The sequence below is a fragment of a genome, unplaced genomic scaffold (assembly GCF_019419815.1).
Source record: "Pyrus x bretschneideri cultivar Hongxiangsu unplaced genomic scaffold, Pyrus_bretschneideri_v1 Contig7, whole genome shotgun sequence".
Taxonomy (NCBI): Eukaryota; Viridiplantae; Streptophyta; class Magnoliopsida; order Rosales; family Rosaceae; genus Pyrus; species Pyrus x bretschneideri.
Window position 1 is genome coordinate 5,025,564 of NW_025999809.1, and position 18,004 is coordinate 5,043,567.

The window sequence follows — 18,004 nt, forward strand, 5'->3', positions numbered from 1 at the left end:
GCAATGGTTTGTGGGAACAGTTGATGTTATCCACACTGAGCTGTCCCCCAACAACTATTTTTTGTTTTTGTTTTTTTTTTTTTTCTTTTTGAATAAAATGATGTTATTTACACTAAGGAGGAGAGTGTGGATTTAGTCTCACAATTAGCTATCAATAATATAGTTCAAATTCGTCCTTGGTAAGAATCGAACCAAAAACCTCTCACTTATCAGTAAAAAAAAATATCATCAAACCGTAATACGGCTACTTTTTTTTTGTGTTTTACCAAAACTCAATTTAGAAACCAATATGAATTCCCACTTGAGGCCAATTTTAAAAAGCAAAAACCTTTCACTTACCAGTAAAAAAAAATATCACCAAACCGTAATACGGCTACTTTTTTTTGTGTTTTACCAAAACTCAATTTGGAAACCAATATGAATTCCCACTTGAGGCCAATTTTAAAAAGCATTTGGTAGTTGTGAATCATTTTACCAGGGGCTTGAAGGAGACCAAAATCATTGATTGATGGCTGCGGTGCAATTTCGTTTTCGATACTTTTTTGCTTACAAAAAATATAAGTGTACGTAAAAAAATGCTAAGGAGACTCGACTTTAATATTATAAAATATTATACTAAAACATAAGATGACATAATTCATAGAGAGTTCGACTTATGAGAAAATCTCCTTAGCATTTGTCACATATGAATAACTGATTACACACTTTTAATCAAAAATCAAAACTAGGGCACAATAAATAGACGAGGAGTCATATAGAGCACGGTTAAGTACTCATCTATCGTCTATTCAGTGTTGGTTTTATTTCTACGAAGAGCCATCATCATCAAAGGCTGGTGAATGCACATTTTACAGATCAAGAAAAGAAAAGGGGCAAGGTAAACCAAACAAAGCTCTATGATTTCTGTGTTTATATACATATGGAGAATCGTTTCTTCCGCAAAAATACATGGACACCAACTTAGTAGAAAAACTGTAGATCGTCTCTTTGCTCGCAACCTCTTAGTTATCTCGGAGAATGATGGACGGATGTCAGGATCAGGTGACCAGCACTGCTCCATCAGGTTCTTCCACCCGGAATCACACCGTTCAGGAATAGGAGGTCAAAGAATGTTCTTCACAATCCCACCTTCGTTCACAAGTTTCCAAATCAGTAGAAAAAATGATATACAGATACAAAGTGTCCCATACTAATCCTAATTCAAAGCAAGGGAAAGAGGCTCAAAACAGATACAAAGATATTTTTCGTCAGCAAAATTTCTTTTATAAAAGAATCATTTTATTTCCCTTTCAATCATCACATAGGTGGACTTTCATTCGCAATCAGTACTGATGATAACTAGGTCCATGACATAAACTTACCAATGATGGCACCGCAATGCATATTGGCATATGGTTCCCTCCCCGGTCAAGATCTCCCATAGTGAAATTCCAAATGAGAAAACATCAACCTGTCAAAGTTAATTCAATAACGTTAAGTAATAAACAAACAATTCTAATTCAATAACGTTAATTACTAAACAAACAATTCCTTACATTGCTGACATGTATATAAAGTCATACTTACCTTCTCGGAAACCCGGCAGCTGCTACCATTTAACAGTTCTGGTGCCATCCAAGGAAGAGTTCCTCGCACACCACCAGATACCAAAGTATTGCGTTTGATTCTCGATAAACCAAAATCTCCAACCTAAAAGATCAATCCCCAATCACCAGTATTTAAAAAAAAAAAAAAAAATCTTTCATCCAAGTCCCCATGGAAAAAAATCAAATAAAGAAACATTTTGATATGGGGCTAAAATTTCACATAAAAGGTTCCTTTACAAACATCACATTCTGACTTCTACCCTCCATATAAGAGAAAATTCCCATTGGATCTACCCAATTCGATCAGCTGGGAAACTTTTGGCACAGTAATAGTGTACCTAGTTTTAACAAATTTTCCAATTCTGCATTAAGACAACAAAGGAAAATGCTTTCTAATAATGTGCTTTTACGTCGATCACTGAACATGTAACTTGGTTCCAGACTAACTTACCTTGCATATAGGTCGTTGAGGATCCCTCAAGTTCACTAGCAGATTGTCACACTTCAAATCAAAATGAACAATATTCTTTGAATGCGAGTATTCCATGCCAAAAGCAGCATCCATGTACTCATTTAGAGTTGCCAACGTTCCTCCACCTCCATCAGGTACTACCCCATATAATGCAACCACTTTTGGATGATGGAGGGCTGAAAGGATTTGAGTCTCTCTCCAGAAGTCTTTTGTCTGATACAGCCAAATGAACAATCAACTTCACATGCATGTCAAATGAAAATACAAATTTTCGCAAGAAATTTAAAGATTGTCCATAAGGTACCAAGATATTCCAGATAAAAATGACACCTTTGTTTTAAGGCAGATGGTGAATGTCATGATAGGTGCCAGAAGCCAAAGAAAATCATATTACTCTAACATTTAATGTCACGGATTATTGTCATAAAACAACTAAAGATGTTAACTTTCCTCAACACCAACTGTGCAGGTGATGGGAAAAAATGACAAAACAAATTTGTTCAGGAAACCCACCAGTCGGTCTTGCTCTGATGATCTTCCTGCAAAACAGCTGTTTTTTATTCGCTTTATAGCAACATCTGTTCCCCACCATTTTCCGTGATAAACAGTTCCATATGTACCAGATCTTAATTCCCGTAATTCTTCAAGATCAGCATTTTTTATAATCTGGACCACATTTAGAAGATTCAGTTGCATGAACAAAATTAAACTTTTATAAATACCCACAAAGGAAAAATGCTGCAAAAATGATCTATTCACAAATCAGAGAGCATTTCAGTCATACTATTATTATCTCAAGGAGCAACATAATTACCACCTAAAGCAATCAAAGACAATATGAGAAGTTTACACAAGAATGAGTGATTGTTGTCTCATACGTTCCTACACATCCATTTGTTATCAGTGAATATAGCTCTCTCTATAGGCTACATATCTACGCACATATATCAAGTCAGAATCTTGACAAAAACTTTTATCATTCGAAAGTATTGAGCTTTGTATCCCTATTCCCTAATGAGAATATAACAGGAGTCAAAACTGCATACTCCAAATTAAGTGTTTAGAGGCAAGAGGAGTATGAACCTTCTCTTCTCATCAGGCAAAAATACAATCTTAGGGATTTAGGAGACATGAGAAATTAAAACGGGAATCGTTGCATTTACCAAGAGACAATCCCATCATATGTAATCACCAGATGCTATACTTTTTTAAGATGGAAGATAGACCAGAGTCAAACAGGAAAGGGAGGCACGGTGAGCTTTGTCTCAGTTTGAAAAGAAAAAAGAAAAGAAGATTGGGTAGTTTCAGGAGCAAAATAGTTCATTTGTGTAGAAACTATAACAGCATCTGAGAGCTAGGAAGTTATCACCCAATAAATTTTGTTATACCAAAGATTCAGAAAATGGGATTAGGTATGGTGGTACCCTTTCTCTTCACATTCATAATATACGGAACTAATTTACTATGTTGAGTACAGTGAAGGGGGAAAGCCATACCTTCCTATGAATGAATTTAAAAGAGGGGATTTTCCTGCATTTTTAGGACCAAAAACGAAGCAGCTAACATTTCTTTCTGTTTGTTTCCTTTTACGATCTACTGATCTTCTTCTAGTAACATGGATGGCTGAAGCAGGACTGCCATTGTATCCAACATATATCAAACTCTCCAAACTTTGGTTTGGATTTAACAGTGTCATGAGGGCTCAATGGAATCACAAAAAAACAAAGATACAGTTACAATTTACAATTGGCTTAAGGAGATTCTTTAAACAAAGAAAAAAGGGAAACATGTATATCATCCAAAATAAATGGAAAAAAAATCCACGAAGAGCATATGTAAGCTAATTTAAACAGGGTAGCAATGAAAACGAAGATACCTCAGACAAAAATGCATTAAGAGGTAAATTCCCAGATGCCGTTCTCTCTGCAGCATCCTTATAAGGAGCTTCACACCAAGGACTGAAATTTCAGTAAACTGCATATTAAAAATCTATTTTTGGAGAATAAAAAGAAACCATGACAGGAACCTACATTATTTTATCCACAAATAACAAAAGGTAAAGGGAACATACATTATTTTACCCACACCAATCATTTCCAAGTCAATCCATACCAGTGGCATTTTGTACTCTTCCGGAGGTATCTCCGTAATTTGCTTACTCTGCTTCTCATTTACCAGCTACGACTCATTTCCACATAAAGATACAAATCTGGATAACAGCAACTAACGCCAAACCACCCAACTGTCCTTTTACAAACAGAACTGTTTACAATAAGTATATATAACATGATTTGATCTGCAGTGCTTTCACCAATAGTTATGAAAACAAAGATTCTAAAGATATGCATGCAATAGAATGACTATTACCTCCAAGTAAGCAGTTGCACGGTTGCAATCATAAGTTGCACACATCATGTTCAATCTGATAGCTTCGGTATAGCACTTGACAACATTATTTCAGGCTTTTCCTTAAATGCAGTATTTCCCTGGGAAAAGATGAGTAAACATTGGTATCACAGTTCTTTTGCTGATAGAAAATGAAATTAAACAGATATAAGCATAATATTTGGCAAACAAAGCAAGGGGAAAGTAATTTTCTGATATTTCATTTAATTAAGGGGATGGAGAAATCTAATTTCAATTTTGAAGGAGAACACCATGTACTTCATTCATATCAAAGAATAGCACGATTCTAATTTCAATTTTGAACATAATAAAATATATGGCATTCATATATTACTTAAACTTCTTTCAAATGTACTTTTGTATTTAAAGATCGTATATTTTAATGAGTTTAAATTGACTTTATATAGAAATTATACCTTATTACATTTAAATAATAATGTACATTGTATAATTACAGTTATAGTCCATGAATACAATTAGAGGCCTTTGAATTTCTTTGCAAGAGAAGCTTTATACGGAAAAGCAACCGCAAATATACAGAAGGAGAGAATTTGAGGTTTGTAGTTCACCTGCACAGCAATTTCTTACTATATAGATACATCTGAGTAGTGAGAGAGCTTTAGATAATACTATTCAAGTCCACAGGTAATTATAAACTATAGTCATATAATATCTCACAATAAAAATCAATGTGACTAAAAACAAATGATTTGTATCAACTTTGATACTTTCTCTTATTTTCCCTCTCTTTCTCAGCAACCAAACAGCAATAAAAAATTACCAAAAACTGAAAAGATTGAAGGACCTGCGCCGGTTGGAATGCCTGGGTCGCCATCTCCACTTGGTGTAAAAAAATCAGGGTGGGCATCTTCAAGAGCACCTAAACCCTTCATCCACAAACGTATGTATAAAAATCAACAAACTGATTGCATTAATCCGTAGAAAAAAAATGCTAAAATTCAAAGTTGGGGTGCAAAGAACCTAATTTTCAGCAATCCAGAGTCACAGATCCAAGGAAGAGAGTATATTTTTTGAGGCACAAACCGAGGCATTCAAAGTTGGGGTGCAAAAAATATGCTTCTTGTGGATCTGGGAACTGGATGAATGTTTTGCTGAGAAATTGGAGGATCGAACATGGATCTGCGAGTTTGACCGAAATATCATCCATGGGTTGCCGATCGAATTCTCCCTCTCTCTCCGTGCAACCAACACGCAGCCCATTCTCCTAACCCTACACCCCCACCCAAATCGAGCACAACTCTCTTTCACTCCTTCGAATCGCTATCTCCCTGTCACTAAAACCCATCCCCTCAGAAACCTAACCCCCGAACCGAGCATGACCGCTCACTACTTGGTTTGTGGGCTTTACGGCGAGAGGTATGGGGAGCGGAGAGAAAGGAAGACCAACAACTACCCTCTCCCACATCGAAATGACAATGGATGCAATCGGAGCTTCGGGTTTGAGGAAGCAAATTATATTATATTATATATATACTAAAAGAGAAAATTGCCTAAAACACTGTTAATTCTGGAAAACCATTAACAAGAGTTTTTGACTACAAAACTTGAATATTCACAAAAAGGAACTGAAAAATACAAGTTAAAATTCAACAAGTATCTAAACTATATACCATTTCAGGATAACTTAAATCATAGAGATCCTCATCATGTGTCCAGTCTTCCAAGTTCAATTCCGGAAATGAACGGCATCCATTAGAATAAAATCATTGACCTTTCTCGATTTTCCGACAATTAGGGCATTGCATTGCCCCTTTTATATTGAAGGCTGAACCAATGCAATCTGAAAGAATGAAAACAAAAAAATAAAGGAACATGAAAGCTCGGTATCATCTTCAGTGAAAAGGCATAACTAAACTTATGTCCTTATAAGAACTATATAACTATGCCTCAGTAAACATGCAACGCCATTTTCTGATATGAGGTGATTTAAAAATCAAGTAATACTATATTCGGAAAAATATACTGACGTCAAATTTTATCAAAGTAATCTGAAGAATGATCTATTGAATCAAACAACTACAACAAAGCGAAATGTAGAAATACAACTACATGAAAGATCTAATCATCATATCTTGCATAACCAACAGATTATGAAAGAACCATATATGTATATATATGTATATGTAAGTCTAGAACAATGACAACCCAACAAAACCAAAGCTTTAATTCAATGAAGCATAATTCAGTTTAAATTTCGTAATTTATATTTCTTCAATTTCTTATCTTTCTTACAATTGTCTCGACCAATCAAACAACCCAGCACCGGAAAATCAAAATCCAAATTAGATTCAATTTTGACTCACCTAGATGAAATTCATGCCCGCATTGCAGCTTGGCCCAAGATCTATCCCCATTATCGGCCACGACTTCAAGGCAAATCGAGCAGGAAACAGAACCTCCGTACGATTTGCCTCCACAACCACCGCCACCGCCAACACCATCGCTTTCTTCAACCACAACCTCTTCATCGCTGCCGAGCCCCATAGAAACCCCCAAATCCCGATAAGCCGGCGTTTCGACGTTCAATTCCCCTCTCTCTTTCTCTCTGTTTTTTTTCTCACATATAAAGACCGAGGCGAAGTAAATCCGGCAGAACACAGCGTTTTGGCTTGGCGAATCACGACGAGACCAAGACAACGTCGTTAGGATCGAAGCAGAGACGGAGGAAGACGGTCAGTCGTCAGAGATGGTGTTCTGGGAGGAGAAAAACTTTTGATATTTGACGGACACTCGAGTTGTACCACATTTTCATACGCATACGTGGACAACATATCATTTGAATTAATCAGATTTTTAACTCAAACTCAAATGATGCGCATGTATATATCAGATGTCATCTAAGTTGATATAAAAATATGGTATAAAAACATATTATGAATAGCAGAGTTCTTAAAATCCGTCTAGGGGACGCCTAGGAGCTGGGCGGTGGCCAGCCGCAGGGATTAACTCTTAATCGGGCGGGGAAGGAATTAGGCAGGCGCCAAGGCGGCTTGGGCGACCATTAAGTTGACGTGTCACAAGACCACCCTCAAACTTTCCCATTTAATTATTTTTTTAATTTCGTCCAATCACGTTCGGACAGCCACCATTAAGTTGACGTGTCCAAAAAAGAAAAGAAAAATGGGTCCCTGGATAAAAAAGAATAAATGATGGTCTCCTTTGTTTGCGAGTGTCTTGCTGATGTGAGTGATGGGAACTACGAGCATCCATATGTACGGAACAAAAACACATAATAAATGAAGTGTTTATGCATTGAATTAAAATTAACCAGAGATCAACATATAACATTAAAAAGCCACACATCATGAACCAAGTGCTTCTGCAAAGAGTAAGGTGCTGAATGATAATTACACATGCGGGTTTGTTGGGGGTAGTGGGTATGGGGTGAATTCTATCTTCTGTCTTGGTGTGTAATTTGGGGGTGTTTCATGTGTTGTGATGAGAAGTGAGAGAGAAGATCGCTATACATTTTATTAGGGTTTGTGGGGATTGGGAGGCCACACGCTCACAGCAGAGGAGCCAAAGTGCTTGAGCACAAAACGATCAAACATCATGCGTTTCACGGATTTTCTTTTGGCGGGAAACACACTTCCAGCTTTTGGCTTGAAGCATGAGCCGTTTGTCTCCCTCGGAACCATGATCTTCACCATCTCCTCTTCTGTTGAGGTCGGCTTCATCTTCATAGCTTTCTCTGCTTCTTTCCCCTCATTCACATCTGAGTTCTTCTGCTGCTTCAGCCCCTTTTCTGCAGCTCCTCCAATGTTTTCCATCGCTGCCGTCTCTCTCTCTCTCTCTCTCTCTCTCCCTCTCTCTCTCTCTCTCTCTCTCTCTCTCTCTCGCGTGTGTGTGTTGTGTGTTTGTGGCTCGCCTCGCTTTCTGTGTGGGGTATAAATAATGAAAAGTGAACACATTGAGACCGGAATGTGGGCCACGGCCTCTTGAGGGTTAGCGCGTTATTTTAAAAATATTGAGTTACCGAATCTATAACCACATTCTCTCGTTCTGGGCTTTTATACATTGTAAATATTCAAATCTAAATAAGAACAAAGGGCATTAGTGATTGAAATGGTTACGGTCTAACTTTTAGCATGTATATGTACGTTTTTTTTCTCAAACTCAATCACTAGATTCCTTGTGTTCTTATTCACCATAGACATGCTTAGCTTTTTAGAGAAACTTTGCCAAGACATATTGATACAGATTGGTCCTGTCTAACTAACTTGTATTTTACTAAAAAATAAAAAAAAATAAAAAAAAGAAACCTGTACTTTGATTCTTAAAATCCTACTAGCAAAATATTTGTTAAACGAAGGTAAAAAGGTAAACCAAGGAGATTAAGTTGTACACACAAAACGTTATTGTTTTTCTTATTCAAAGTTACAAGCAGCTGTCAATCTTAAATATAATTATATGTGCATGAACTTGAAGCAAGACAATAGGTGAAGTTTGAAAAACGTGAAAAGAGGATAACTTTGTAAGTTGGTTTTGGAAACATCAACAGTATCTAATGTGGCTTTGGAAACATCAACGGTATCTAATCAAAGGTTTAAGAATCTTATTGACAACGTACGTAGGTTGAATTAGGAAGCTTCCTTGAAACTTACCCGACAGACCATAACACTAAGCTAAAATTAATGCCAAAACAAAAGGCCTCCAAACATCAAATATGGTTGAAAACTTACCCGGGAAGCCAGCGTAAAATGCTGCATCCTGCACTCAGTGGCTGTAAGTGAGCCAGTGGCTGCATAGGTCAATATCTTATCCTTTTTTTTTTCTAAATGCAATATTCTACTTTAAATTAATATAAACTGCGTGGACAAAGATTCAAACTCGGCTTCATAGGGACAGTGCAGATACATTCATAATTTGAAGAAACACATTCATTCCTCCGGAATTGAGTTGGGAATTCAGGAATTGTACCAAACCTTTAAAACAGGTGCCAGTAAATCATCGGTAGAGTGTCCTTAAAACCGCCTCGCTTTGCCTTGCAAATGGCAGTCCGATACGCCCTATTTAACATGATTTTCGCAGCAAGATTTAATACAGAAAAGCTACAAGGTTACAAACTTTGCTATAAATTTTCTACAAAGACTTTAAAGTAGTAAAAATTAAGTAACTTTATCGGTCAGTTTAAATCACTCACGCCACAATCACTACATCGTCTCCAAAAGAAGCTGTTCTATGGTAGGCAGCAGCACTATATCTCCATCTGCACATATTGAAGGCTAACAAAACAATTCAGAAGAAAATAAATTAAAATCTAAAAAAAAACAAAATAATATAAAACAAAAATATTTACAAAAATGAAGAAGTCAACAGAAAAGAAAGTGGATATAAACTTACGGAAAGAGGAGCAGATTCATAATTGGAAGAAGAAACAGAAGAATTGGGTCTCAAATGCTGCAGCAGAACCCTCTGTCTGTTCATTGCTTTAACCATCTCTTTCTCTCTCTCTCTATAAAATGGAATTTGCAGAAAGCTCTTTGATCAACTAAAATTTGTGGAGCAGCAAAAACATATGCAATGGTCTGTGGGAACAGTTGATACTATCCACACTGAGCTGTCCCCCAACAACTACTTTTTGATTTTGTTTTTTGTTTTTTGTTTTTATTTTTTCTTTTGAATAAAATGATATTATTTATAGTAAAGAGAAGTGTGTGAAATTAGTCTCATAATTGCCTAACAATAATATAGTTTAAATTCGTTTTTGGTGAAAATCGAACAAAAAACTTCTCACTTATCAATGAAAAAAAATATCACTAAAGCAACTACTTTTTTTTGTGTTTTACCAAAAACTCAATTTGAAAACCAATATGAATTCCTATTTGAGGCCAATTTTAAAAAACATTTGGTAGGTGTGAATCATTTTACCATGGGCTTGAAGGAGATAAAAATCATTGATTGATGGCCGCTGTGCAATTTCGTTTTCCATACATTTTTATTTTCAAAAAATATAAACGTATGTAAAGAATTTGTACTGTTGAAATTTAATTTAACAGCTATAAACAATGGCTTACTTTAAAAATTATAATAACTTCAGTCATTAGATCAAATTTTAACAACACGAATCCTCTGATTTGATGGATTAGGAAGAAAAAATCCGAAGAGGATCCTTTTCCTTTTACTATGAGCTTGAAGGAGACCATAATCTTATTATTTTATGCATTTTATTTTTAAGTTGTATGTCATTTCAATTTAATTCAAATCATATATATCTTTCTCGTTAAAACTTCTCAATTATAATTTGTTTCAATTTAATTAGTAAGACTTTAGAATCAATTTGATTTATGTGGCATAATATCCGTCCTTATATGTTATACTGTCATATGATTCATATACTTGCGAGCACTAAAATTTGAGACTTAATGAGGTTAATTATGGTTATCTAATTTTCGCAATAAGTTTATGGCGCCATTGCCTGGGATCAAATTTGATTATATTACTTACTAATTGGATTGTTAAATTGTTTTAGTTGGTTTAGCTTTAATGTTAATTGTTAGTTTTTTATTTATTTTTCAATAATAAATTATTTTCTTAAGTCTCTTGTTAGCTTACCCATTGTTTTGTATTTTTGCAGAAAAGTGGAGCCACTTAATCGTGTTGCCAATACAAAAATTCAAGTTTAGGGGTGGATTCCATCTACATCTTTGCTTGCCCATCTCCTTTAAATCCAAAAAGTTTATGTAAGATCCCACATCACCTAGAGGAGTGAATGTTGTAAGCCTTATATGTATATTCCCATCTCTGCCTAGCACGAGGCCTTTTGGGAGCTCACTGGCTTCGGAGTTCATCGGAACTCCAAAGTTAAGCAAGACCGTGCGAGAGCAATACCATGATGGGTGACCCACTGAGAAGTTCTCGTGTGAGTTTCCAGAAACAAAACCGTGAGGGCGTAGTCGAGGCTCAAAGCAAACAATATTGTGCTACGGTGGAGTCGAGCCCGGGATGTGGTGGGGCCCAGGTCGGGATGTGACAATTTGGTATCAGAGCCAATCTTTGGCTGCGTGTGTGCCGACAAGGACGTCGGGCCCATAAGAGGGGTGGAAGTAAGATCCCACATCGCCCAAGGGAGTGGAACCTGTAAGCCTTATATGTATATTCCCATCTCTACCTAGCACGAGGCCTTTTGGAAGCTCACTGGCTTCGGAGTTCATCGGAACTCCAAAGTTAAGCAAGATCGTGGAAGAGCAATCCCATGATGGGTGACCTATTGGGAAGTTCTTGTGTGAGTTCCCAAAAATAAAACCGTGATGGCGTGGAAGTTCTCGTGTGAGTTCCCAGAAACAAAACCCTGAGGGCGTGGTCGGGGCCCAAAGCGGACAATATCATGCTACGGTAGAGTCGAGCCCGGGATGTGGTGGGGCCCAGGTTGGGATGTGACAATTTGGTATCATAGCCAATCCCTGCCCGCGTGTGTGCCGACGAGGACGTTGGGTCCCTGAGGGGGTGAATTGTAAGATCCCACATCGCCCAGGGGAGTGGATCATGTAAGCCTTATATGTATATTCCCATCTCTACCTAGCATGAGGCCTTTTGGGAGTTCATTGGCTTCAGAGTTTATCGGAACTTCAAAGTTAAGCAGATCGCGCAAGAGCAATTCCATGATAGGTGATCCACTGGGAAGTTCTCGTGTGAGTTCCCAGAAACAAAACCGTGAGGGCGTGGTCAGGGCCTAAAGCGGATAATATCATGCTACAGTAGAGTCGAGACCGAAATGTGGTGGGGCCCCGGGCCTGGATGTGACAATTTCTTTGTCCAAGAGTTGTATTCATTTATTTTTCTTTTTCTGTACCTTTGTTGTCTATCTTCATTATTCTTATCTTCATTTTGTAGTCTTCTTCATTTTAGTTTTAAAAAAATAAATACATAAAAAAATATAAAATTTTGAAAAGTTCAAAAATATTTTATTTTTCTTGGAGGCTTGTTTTATTGGCTACTTCCAAATTAGGTTCTTTACATTATCTTTGTTTTAACCATATTTTGATGGCCGCGACTTGGAAAACCAAATGCATATAGCCTTGTTGATGTGAAACTAGAGCATGATTTAACACTTCATATGTGAATCTAGTGACTTTATATGACCCTTTGTGAGCTTTTGAGCCTAAAATAGATTGAATCATTATGCATCAATCTCATTTATTCTTGTGTGCATGTTCTCATTTTTACATGCATCTCTAGAACTTACTTTATACCTCTCGTTACATTCATCATTCATGCAAAATATTGGAAATGACATAGGCATTTTTTTTTCTTTTCGTTTGAGCCTTTCTAGCCAGCCCTTATAATTATTTTCCCTAATCAACCATGAGCGTTTATGTGAGTCTTTTTTTTTATTTCTTTAACCTATATTTTCCCTACCTAGCCTTGTAAAAAATTTCCTACCCGTCTAAAGATCTCGTAGAGTAATTCTTTAAGACGAGAGAAGGTGTCGGGGCCTAAATATTGTAATAGAAAAGAAAAAAAAATGGTGAAAAAAAATGAAAAAAATGAAAAGAAAAAAAGAAAAAGTTGATGTTTGATAAAAGAGTGAGAAAAAAGGACAAAAAAAAAAAAAAAAAAAAGCGGCTGCTTATTATTAAAAAAAAACAAAGGGTAAAGTACAAAAAACTACCTCAACTATTGATGTCACGACACTTTCATACCTCATCACACATTCGTCACACACGGTGTTATTGGGATCCTTTGTTTGAAGATGAACTTGCATGAACAAATAATGAGTTGCGAGGAGTTACATGCATGTAAAGCATGGGTAATTTCATGGACTATTGCTCCAAAATATCCTTTTATTTTTAAAATGTGAGGTGAGTTGCCTAACTTGCCCTAAGATTGAATTATGAAAGTGACGGAAAGGACTAAACTTGCAACAAATGGTCAAGTTAAAGGAAGTGTGTGTGTGTGTGTACAAGTCACAGATAAGTCCAAAAACAATCGTTTCAAACGACCTTTCTACAAATTAAGACGTGCACAAGTTGGTAGTCCTTCGATAAATTAGATTAATATGTTTAACAAAAGAAGTATTATCTAATTTTACCAATCTAAATGGATACTAAGTAAGATGCAAATGCGATGGACAAAGAGGAGAGGGAAAAGACTTAGGTTCAGATATCATGGATGGCAAATTCGATATCAAATTAGGTTGCTTATTATGGAATTTAGTCGAACTCCCCCTCTTTATAGTGTAAAAATATTAATGTACTAAAAAAATAAGAGAAGAAGGATGAAGAAAAAGAAAGTTAGACGGACTTTAAAAGAGTGTGTGCATGTAACGAATAGAAAAAGCCCCATGAGAGCGAAAGCCCAAATTGTTCACACGGAATTAGACCACTGTCAAGAGTCAAGAGTGTTATGTAAGAAAATTACACAACGTTCACAGTGGGAACATGAAACCATTAGATTAAAACAACAGCAAGTAGACCACACAAAATTAGAAGGGGACAAGTTAACAAGGCCCTACAACTCAATTGCATACGCAAATGAAAGTGACTAAGCAATTTCACGATACAATTTCTTTTAGGGAACTTTAACGAAAAACTTTCAGTACTGTTCATTTTAACGAAAAACCATATTTTTACACTAAAAAGTCAATTTTGGTACTATTCACTTTATCCCTTATTTTGTCATTTTCGTTAAAACTCAAAGTTTTGAAATCATTTTCATTAATTTTTCCTTTCTTGGGAACTTTAATGGAAAAGAAAATCCTTGAGTAAAAACAATTTGAGGCAATAACCTTACCTAGTATAATGATATATTTGTATATGGTGACATGGGAACTTTTGAAAAGTAGTCAAATTGTGGGCACAAAGTAGGTTTTTAGACCAGTGATCAAATTTTTAGAATTTAACCACGCGAAGGGGATTCAAACCCGATCAAAGTGAGTTCGAGCATTGTCCGAGGAGGCCTCCGGCGGTTATATTTCTAAATCTTGACAGTAATAGCTAATTATACTGTATATGTATGTTGAAGGGCCCGTGCATGAGTGTCAACTGTCGAGGGGCAGCAAACAAGGCAGACTGTCTACTTTTAAGAAAGGTAGACATGTCACCTTATTTAGCTGTAGTAATTAGACTTTGATCAACATCTAGCATAAAAATCCAACTGATGAAGTAGGTCTTGCATTTGGCAATTCAGAATTCATATAAAGATCAAACTCCTTATTTATTTGTTTTTTTTTTTTTAATGTTTTTCTCGACCTAAACATGAAAAATTTTACAAAATTCATGGTTTTTCCGAACTTGGGTTTCTGGGTTGTTTTAGTTCTAATATATCAGAACTTTTCTCTCATTTCCTCATATTTTTTTCTTTATATTGTGTATATGGACCCTGTGAATATCTTAGATATTTTTATAAGAAGAATCCCTGTTAGATTTTTTATGCACATTTTATTTCCCAAATCCGAATCAGCGACACAAACACGTGATTTTGGTGGCCCATTGCCCATATTTTCATAAAATTGTCTGGCACGGCCCACTTGCAGTAACGTTTGTTTTTTTTTGGAAAACACTTGCAGCAGTAACGTTTTATGTTGGGAAGATTGATTAGAATTTTCAAACCAACCAACAACTTGAAAAACATGTTATAAAGAACATACGGAAGAAAGTGATCGAGTTTGAGGAAAATGTAACATAATTAAAGCTATATATATCAAAGTGATTATAAATCATTATCACTAAAGAAAATTCTAAGATTTAATCCATTCTACAATAGAATCTCAAGTTTTTTTGGGCAAATCCAATCTGTTATACAAAACATTTGATCTATTGATTGAGATAAATTTTTGACGTACAATTTGAAATACATATAAATAAGCAAACATGTCAACAGATTGGCTAACAAACTTAGGACATAGATACGATCACCACGCTTTTATTTGGTTCTATAATTTTTTTTAAAGAAATTGTACCCAAGGTAAACTTTGATATGTAGTGTTTAAAGATCCGTAAAGATCCTCTCTATAATCTTTTTTGTAAAGTTCATCATAATTAGAATCGATATAAAAGTACTTGAAGAATTTGAAATTAAAAAAAAATTAAAAAAAAAAAGAGAAAAAAAAAACACACAGAGAAGACGAGATGATTAAAAATAGAAACCAACTGAAAGTTGGATAGTTTACAATGCATAACATGAAACGATATGCATTGTATACAAACATACACGTGCGGATAGTTTGTAGAGATTGGAATAAATATGTTTCATTGTGAGGAATCCATATTCTACCATCAAGGTAGACGAAACATTGCTCAACATGAAATAGTATCATCAGCATCGTCAAACCCAATATATTCATTCAAGATATTTAAGTGTGAATAGCTTCACAAGCACAATATGTCAACATTTAGAAAATGAGATGCTCTAATTATTTGTGTTTTAATTCCACTTGTTGACGAGATTGTTTAATTAAACATTATAAGATATTGTGTGCGTGTGTAAATTATTATATACAAACAAATTCTAAGAAGTTTGGTTCATTAGGTAGTTTGTTTGGTTCATTAGGTTGCTATATTATTCCTTGCCGTACTTGTTGATAACAAGCATGCAAAATCTTCAGTAAGTTCTACGTCATCAGACTCATGATCACCACACATCTCGGATATATATAAAAACCCAAATCTAATCAACTTGTTTCAACGTTACCTACCATGAGGAGTCACTAACCGTCCACCAACCCACAACAACAGTAATGATAAACCAACACTAAATTTCGATCGCCAAATTTGTTCATCGAACAATGTTTTAGTATTTGTAATCCGAATAAAATTTTACTTATTATTAGCAAGTAAACTATAATATACAAAGCAAACGTACAAGTTAAAACTGACCACTTCAATTTCTTAGTTTTAATCTTCTGAAAATAAAATATTAAGAATGAGTAAATGCTGAGTTGGATGTATGGTGGTTTTGACAAAGACGGTTGTGATCCTCCTCCTCCCCTAATTTATAATCTCTCTCGATGTTATCGGCACTTTAATTTTTTTTTTTTTTTTTTGGTTGAAAGGAGTACGATATTCATTGAAGATTGAAATACATACAAATTGAGGATAGGGTGCTTACTATGGATCTCGATAAAAATCTTGTCGGGGCTTTCAACCCGATCGAAGGGAAGAAGAGTGTCCCGCACCCAATTAACTACTAGTACTATCCTCTAATAATAAATTAGAAATTACATCAGGAGGTTTTTCAAACCAAGAAACCGGATGATCAACAGTGAAACTAAACCGTGCAAGGCTGTGGGCCACCCTATTCGTCTCTCGTCATCCAAAAGTGAGTTTCCATTGCTTGAAGTCCTGCAAAAACGGCATAGTATCATCAATTATATGTCCATAATGCCCATGAAATGCCGCTTCTGCATTTCGTAAGTAAATTTAATAATTCTAATTGACCAAGGACTTGCTTAGTTTGCTTAATTTGTAAGCAATCGGTTGAATCCATGCTAGAAAAACGCACTTCAATTTGAATAATAAGGCCACAAGGTTATTGGTGAATTTTCGTCGCATTTCAAGTGGTTGATTAGCCTGAAAAGTTACACCCCACCAGTAGAAAAAGGCACATGTCCTTATATATAGGTCAATTTCTGCAGATTTTATATTTAAAAGTAGGTATGAAAAACACATATAGAAAACATACATCGGGATCTAATTAACAAACTGCACAACTTCTTTCCTAGGGACCTTGACCTATCTTCTAAATTGTTTACCCTCACTAAGTTGGACTGGACTGGACTGGACTACCTATTAGTCCAATACTGTGTTTGTTCCATGCTGGGACTAACATTAATGAGACTAAAGGGGACTAGCATGGACAAAACCCTTCACTAAGAGGTCTTAGCGAGGCCTCCCAATAATTATGGGACTAGCTAAGACTATCCTCTCTTTCTCGTCCTCGTCATGCTCAACGACAACTCCCGACAGACTCCTCGTCATCTCCGGTCACCTAGATCAATCATTAACTTTCCGACTCTCTTTCAGATCCATTTCACAACCAACTTTCATATAAAATATACCAAATTGAAGCTGGGAGTGACAAGATTACGATTTTACCTGAATCAAGGCCAAAATGTGGTCGTATGTGTCCAGAAAATGGCCTGGAAGTCTTGGCCTATTTGGGCTTCTTCAAATCCATGACAGATTCGAGCATTCAAAGCTAAGATCTCGGTCCAGGGATGGTGATGAATTTTTTGGCGGTGCTAACTTCATCCAATGTAACGAGGGTTGGCCAGAAACACATCAGGAAACGTGCAACTCGTCGAGAAAATTGGAGCCGAGGTTCCGTTCGAACAACGCATAGCTAGAGAGGGAGGGAGGACAGAAAAATAGAGACTAGAATCAATAAGGAGTTTGACTAGGAATGAGAAAGAGACATGAATTGAGAGGTCTAAGAGGAAAAAAAGAGGGAGAGGGTGGGACGATGAGAGAAGAGGTAAAGAGTGGGACGGAAATGGTAGGAAAAGATGGAGAAAAAGATAAGATCATAATAAAATATTAATAATTTATATATTAAATAATATAATATTAGAATTTGTTAT

General features: G+C 36.0%; 1 long non-coding RNA gene and 1 pseudogene across 1 annotated transcript; both read right to left on the reverse strand.

Annotated features, from left to right (window-relative positions):
- Positions 1–653: 653 nt before the first annotated feature.
- On the reverse strand, positions 654–7,305 carry LOC103928692 (annotated as a pseudogene).
- Positions 7,306–9,306: 2,001 nt separating this feature from the next.
- On the reverse strand, positions 9,307–10,000 carry LOC125472369. Its single transcript, XR_007254295.1, has 3 exons — positions 9,829–10,000; positions 9,629–9,710; positions 9,307–9,494 (listed from the first exon to the last, which is right to left on the reverse strand). It is a non-coding gene; the product is annotated as an uncharacterized LOC125472369 (long non-coding RNA).
- Positions 10,001–18,004: the final 8,004 nt, after the last annotated feature.